The sequence below is a fragment of the Vombatus ursinus genome, unplaced genomic scaffold (genome assembly GCF_900497805.2).
Source record: "Vombatus ursinus unplaced genomic scaffold, bare-nosed wombat genome assembly UNPS02009062.1, whole genome shotgun sequence".
Taxonomy (NCBI): Eukaryota; Metazoa; Chordata; class Mammalia; order Diprotodontia; family Vombatidae; genus Vombatus; species Vombatus ursinus.
Window position 1 is genome coordinate 3,812,093 of NW_020948840.1, and position 6,984 is coordinate 3,819,076.

At 37.8% G+C, this 6,984-nt stretch overlaps 1 pseudogene; it reads right to left on the reverse strand.

Annotated features, from left to right (window-relative positions):
- Nucleotides 1-594: 594 nt before the first annotated feature.
- LOC114034720 lies at nucleotides 595-1,988 on the reverse strand (annotated as a pseudogene).
- Nucleotides 1,989-6,984: the final 4,996 nt, after the last annotated feature.

Here is a 6,984-nt window from a genome sequence, read left to right on the forward strand (position 1 = left end):
CCTGGTCTGGGGCCAGGTGCCAGGGTACATAATGGAAGAAAAGAGGAGAACAGGGAGACTTTTGTTACAAGGCTTAGTTAGGCCAATCAGGATTTCAAGGCAGAAAGAAAACTGCTTGTTTCTTTTTCTTTTGGGGGTTGAGGAAGGGTGATGAGGCAGGGGAGAGTGGAAGAGCAGAAGGACCTGGAAGGAGAGAGAATTCATCCAGTGAAGTTCAAGGGGATGGCCCAAACAAGTGGGAAGAATACAAAGGCAGGTATTAACATGAACACAAATGGGGCAGGAGGGTAGGGGGAGGTAGGCCAGGATACAAGAGTCATCAAAGGACTTCTTGAACAAGTCTGTCACCTGTCTCTACTGACAGAGAGCATATCTTACTCAGACAGCACGAAGGCTGTGCTTTAAAAAGAATAAGAATGTCATCAGCAGCAAGCAGCTGTTGTAATGTCCACTTGTCCTTTGCTTCTAAGAGGTGCCCTTTCAGTCTACATTGAGGAGCTAAAGGTACTCACTTACACAGTAAGCAAGCAAGAGTCGATGCCCCTTGTGAACAGGTGAGATGGGAGGGTCTGCTTCTCCATAGGAAGAGGCTGTTTATTTCTTCTGGAAAAAGCCCGTAATGGACACTGGCCTTGGCTTTGCCAGGAGCGGCTGCCCCCTTCTTGAGGCCCCTTCGTTCCTCCTTGGGCTCCTTCTTCACAGCCACTGAGAGGGGTCTCTGTAAGGACGTTGTCTTCACCTTAAACTCTTCCTTACTGTCTGTGTAGGATTCACTTTCATAAGTCTTTTCTGTCACAATGCATCCTTCCTCATCCTCCAAGGTTCGGGATTTCAATACTCTCATCCATTTTCTTTTCTTTTCTCCACTCATGGCCTTGATGGAAGGAGGCTCTGGCTCAGTTTTCGGGGCTGGCTCAGGAACGGGAGATTGAGGAGGACCTGAAGGTGGTGACTCAGCTTCATAAGCCCCCGGAGAAACTGGCATAACCTCATCGTTGCTGCTGTCTGATTCAGGAAGTTTAATTCTCCTCCTCTTTTTCTTCAGGTTTTCAGTTTCTTTTGCTTCATCATCGGAGAGTTATGCCCACTTTCCCCTTTTTTTCTCCTTTTGCTGCATTTTAACAGGCTCTACTTTCTTGTAGGGTTTCTTCAGGCCTCCAGTGCATGCCAGCTTTGGTTCAGCAACAGAAACTGGAGGTTGTTCCAATGTTTTTTCTTCCTTTACTGCTTGTTCTGAGTCCAAATTGACTTTAAGTTTATTCATAGCAGCTTTCCCAAAAAAATTGCTCATCACATTCCTTTTCCCTGGTGGTTTGCTGCTTGCTGAAGACATTTGTTGCCTCTTTTGACTCTCTTTTAGTCTCCTTGTTAGTGTCTTGGGGTTTGGAAGCCATTTTGGACGCAAACATTCCCATAATTCCTTTGGGATGTTGTGAGGTCTGTTTGGTAGCAGGAGGACCATGGCCATTGGTGGTAGGCCCACCATTGGGTAGGGCCTCATTTGATGTCTGAAGATCAGCCTGTACAAATTTCTCTGAAGGAGAAATTTTGTCAGGGGCTCTGGGAAGAGCAGCTGCACATCGGATAGCACTAAACTTGCTACAGCTCTGCAAGTTGGTTTTGAGGATGTCGTAGTCGGTGTTGAACAGAGGCCCACTGTCCTTGAGCATTGCTTTCTGGACACTGTACACATGGATGCTGGCAGTCACAGCAAGCCTGGACTTCACTGCCTCCGGTTTATCTTCTCTCACTACTGCAACCTTGTGGCAAGAGTTTCCATTCTGAACAAGGTTGCCCGACACTAAGTAGGTGACACATAGCTGGGCTCTCGAATTTTTTTTTCTCTTCCTTTCAATATAACCATACAGCATCTGTTTGGCCTGGTTGACATGGACACCTAGTGTGTAGCTAAGCCATTTGTAGGTCACGATCTTGTTCTGGTCCGTGACAAACTCATCAATGTTCTCCAGGTAGAGCTGGTCCGCCATGGTGTGGGGGTGACAGTCACTTTCATAAGAGAAGAGGACCCAGAACAAGTCATCACATTCTAAGAGGTGCCCTTTCATAACTGCTTCTTTTCATGCAGCAGCAGCCGCCACCACGACCGCCACAGCTCCCGCTGGCGGGAAACAATTATATTTTCTTAATAGTGTATGAATGACTAAGTGAAGCTTTCAGAGTGCCCATTGATTATCCTTTCCTCTCACCACATGACCAGCTCATTTTCATTCATAGTCATACGCCCCTGTGGTGTTGTCATTTATACTACTTCTCTTTTTGTATTTCTTAGTTGGCATTATGTTTAAGACTATGTGTACAGATCATGTGCCTGTGCAACACCTTTTGGGTAACCCATACCCTGTATTCTTTGGAGACTGAAGTATTTTATGACTTACAACCACGCAATAAACATATAAAAAGATGAGCATTTTTTCCAAGGGAGAAACTTGGGGTTATTAAAAAAATATTGTGAAGTTTTCCAAAAGCAACCAGTCATGTTTTTCTTGTTTGATTTTGGGCTCAGTTTATGTTTCTGAAAAAAAAGAGGATGAGCACTAATTGAATAGCTTGATTTGTTATCCATCCAATTGCTCGTGATTAGATTCTCCTTTTGCTTACAGTTTTTTCCCCCAGTCTGGATATTTAGGCCAAATTCTTTTCATAGAATATGGATCTATTTTAAGGGACTTTGCAATGTTCCATGGCTTGATAAAATTAGAACAATGTCATCAGTAAACAGAAATATCCAAGGAATTTACATTTGCACTGTGCTCTGGACATTTTCCAATATCTTTGGTAAACATATGTCTTTCTAGGGGTGGAAGTAGGATGGAGGAGTAAGGTAGGAACTGTACTGAACTCTTCCAAATTCACCTCCAAACAACATAAAATAATACCTTAAAGCTAATTCTGGAACAGCAGAACCAATAAAAGGATGAGGTGAAAGAATTTTCCAGGCTAAAACAACTCAAAAGTCAGCAGGACAGTTCTATCACACTGGGGGAAAAGGGGAGCGAAGTCCAGAGCAGGCAGCTTATTGGCAAGCCAGAAGCAAGCTCCACTCCAGCAAGCCAGCATCTAGGCCTTAAGCTCTGGGACAGGAAAGGAGTGGGGCCTTCTTGGTCCCTAATACAGGCTGGTAGGGAGACCACACAGCCCTGGCATGGACCAAGCAACGAGGCCCTGTGAACTCTGGCTTCCAGTACAATCCAGCAGTATGGCTCCACAGTATCTGGCATAGCCCTGTGTCAAGGCTATGTGACCCACAACACCTGGAACAGTCCAGTAATGAAGCCTCTTGGCTCCTGGTGAAGCACAGTAGTGGGGCCCTGCAGCCCCAATGCATTCAAGATTAAAAATCCTGAAAATCAAATGAGCCATCAATAAAAATAAAAGAGAACAGCTGAATTGATAAATAAAACTGGGCTGCTAGTATGAAAATAAATAATAAAAAAGACAAAAAATGGTTAATTTGATTTTGTAAAAAATAAAGAAAAAAATTTACCAGTATCAAAAATGAAAAGGGCAAATTCACCACCAATGAATAGGAAAGTAAAGCAATTATTAGCATTTATTTTGCCCAATTGTATACTACTAAATCTGACAATCTAAGCAAAAAGGATGAATGTATATATATATGTGTATATATATATGTATATATATATATATATTCCCCAGATTGATAGAAGAAATGGAATACTTACATAAGCCTGTGTTAGAAAAAAGAAAATAAATAAGCCACAAATGAGCTCCCCAAGAAAAAAAATCCCCAGGTCCAGATGCATTCACAAGTGAATTCTACCAAACACTTAAAGAACAATTAATTTCAATACTATATAGAAAATAGGCAAAGAAGGAATCTTACATTTCTTGACAAAAATTATGGTGCTGATCCCTGAACCAGGAAGAGTGAAAACAGAGAATGAAAACTATAGACCAATTTCCCTAATGAATATCAATGCAAAAATTTTCAGAGCTTATCACAATATATCACAAAGATCATATGCTATGTCCAGGTGGGACTTAAACCAGAAATTTAAGGGTGGTTCAACTATTAGCATAATTGACCATATCAATAACAAAACCAACAAAAATCCTGTAATTATCTCAGTAGATGAACAAAATGCCCTTGACAAAATACAACACTCACTTCTATTAAAAACACTAAAGAGCATAGGACTAAATGGAGCTTTCCTTAAAATGATAAGTAGTATCTATCTAAAACCATCAGCAAGCATTATCTGCAATGGGGATAAACTGGAAGCCTTGTCATTAAGATCAGGGGTGAAGCAAGGATGCTCATTGTCACCACTATTATTCAATTTCGTACTAGAAATGTTTGTTATGACAACAAGAGTTGATGAAGAAGTTGAAGGAAGTAGAATTGGCAAAGAGGAAATAAAAATATCACTTTTTGTAGATAGAATGATAGTAAACTTAGAGAATCCTAGAGAATCAACTAAAATCAGTTTAAATAATTAATAACTTTAACAAAATTGCTGGATATAAAATAAACCCACACAAATCATTAGCATTTCTATATATTACCAACAAAGTCCAGCAGCAAGAGATAGAAAGAGAAATTCCATTTAAAATAACTGTAGACAATACAAATATTTGGAGTCTACCTCCCAAGATAAACCTAAGAACTATGTACAAAGCACTACACACAAATAAAATCAGATCTAAACAATTGGAAAAATATCAATTGCTCATGGGTAGGCCAAGCCAATATAATAAAAACAGCATTTCTGCCTAAATTAATTTACTTATTCAGTACCTTAACAATCAAATTACCAAAAAACTATTTTACAGAACTAGACAAAATAACAAATTTCATTTAGAAGAACAAAGTGTCAAGAATATTAAAGGGAAATAATGAAAAAAATGTGAAAGAGGTGGCCTAGCTGTAATAGATCTCAAACTGTATTATAAAGTAATAATCATCAAAACAATCTGGGACTGGCTAAAAAAATAGAGTGGTGGATCAGTGGAATAGGTTATGTACACAATACAGAGCAATAAATTACCATACTAATTTAGTGTTCGATAAACCTAAAGTACCAAGGTTTTGGGCCAAAGCTTCACTATTTGACAAAAACTACTGTGAAAATTGGTAAACATTTTGACAGAAACTAGGTATAGACTAACATCTCAGACTTCATGCCAAGATAAAATAAAAGTGATTACATGATTTAGACATAAAGCCTGATGCCATAAGCAAATTAGGGGAACATGGGAGAGTTTACATGTCAGATCTATGGATAAGGGAGGAATTTATGACCAAACAATAGATAGAGAACTTTATGAGATATAAAATGTATAATTTTCATTATATTAAATTAAAAAAGATTTTGCACAAACAAAACCAATGCAACCAAGGTTGAAAGGAAAGCAGAAAGCTGGGGAAAAATTATAGCAAGTGTCTCTGATAAAGGCCTCCTTTCTCAAATATATAGATAATGAGTTAATCAGTCATTCCCTGATTGACAAATGGTTAAAGGATATAAACAGTTTTCAGAAGAAGAAATTAAAGCTCAACATATAAAATGATCTAAATCATTATTAAGTAGAGAAATGCAAATTAAAACAACTCTGAGGTACCACCTCACACCTATCAGATTGATTAAGATGACAGAAAAGAAAAAAAAATTATACATGTTGGAGGGGATGTGGGAAAATTGGGATACATATGCATGATTGGTAGAGTTGTGAACTGATCCAACCATTCTGAACAGCATCTTGGACCTATATCCAAAAATTTATAAAACCATACATACCCTTTAAACTAGCAATACTACCACTAGGTCTGTATCCCAAAAGAGGTAAAAAAAGGAAAGGGATCTATACATACAACAATATTTATAACAGTTCTTTTCTGGGCATAAAGAATTGAAAATTGAAGGGATATCCATCAATTAGGGAATGGCTAAACAAGCTGTGGTATATAAATTCAGTGGAATACTATTGTGCTGTGGGAAATGATGAGTGGAATGCTCTCAGAGAAACCTGGAAAGACTTACCTGACCTGATGCAAAGTGAAATGTACTGTGTACAAAGCAACAGTAATGTGAGATTATCAGCTGGGAATGACTTAGCTATTCTCAGCAATGCAATGATCAAACACAACTCTGAAGTACTTATGTTAAAAAATGCTATCCATCCCCAGAGAAAGAACTGATGGTGTATGGATAGAGATGGAAACATACTTCTCTGCTTCCTTTTTTCTTGAGGGTTTTTTTTTTTTGGTCTATGTTTTCTTTCCTAACATGACTACTAGGGAAATATTTTGCATGACTACACACATATAACCTATATCAAATTCCTTGCCTTCTCAATGAGGAAGGTTGGGGAGGAAAGAAAAAGGAAAATTTGGAACTCAAAGTTTTAAAAACGTGTTAAAAATTATTTTTACATATAACTGTGGAAAAATAAAATACTAAATAAATTTTATATGAAATTGGAAAAAATATTATTTAAAATTTTTGTTATATGTTTTACTTAATATTCATATGTTTTTCAAACTGATATCTTGTTTCATTAACATTCTCTTGGTTACTTTTTTTTTGGTTCACTTGTTTTTATTTATATTTTGTAACAATAAGGTCCAATCATGTTTTGAAAGTCTTTGTCATCTTCTTCTCTTTCTAACATCATTAGAGTCAATTTCTTAACTCTTAAAATTATGTTGCTATAGTTTATTTCATTTAGTACAGTTATAGCTCTGAATACTATTTTATTTAGTGCAGTTTTTATTTCTCACTTATGGCCTACATAGGGGTATGTATCCACATGGGGAACTGCAAGGTTGGCTTCGAACTGTGGCATTGTATGACTCTAAAATTCCAGCAATCTATTCCAATCCTTCAAACATTTTAAAGATTCTATTATAACTAAGCCAATATAATGCTGGCTGAAGGAAAGAAAAACAATAAGCTCATCCTTGTCTTCAAGATTACATTGTAATGGAGTAATACAATAAGT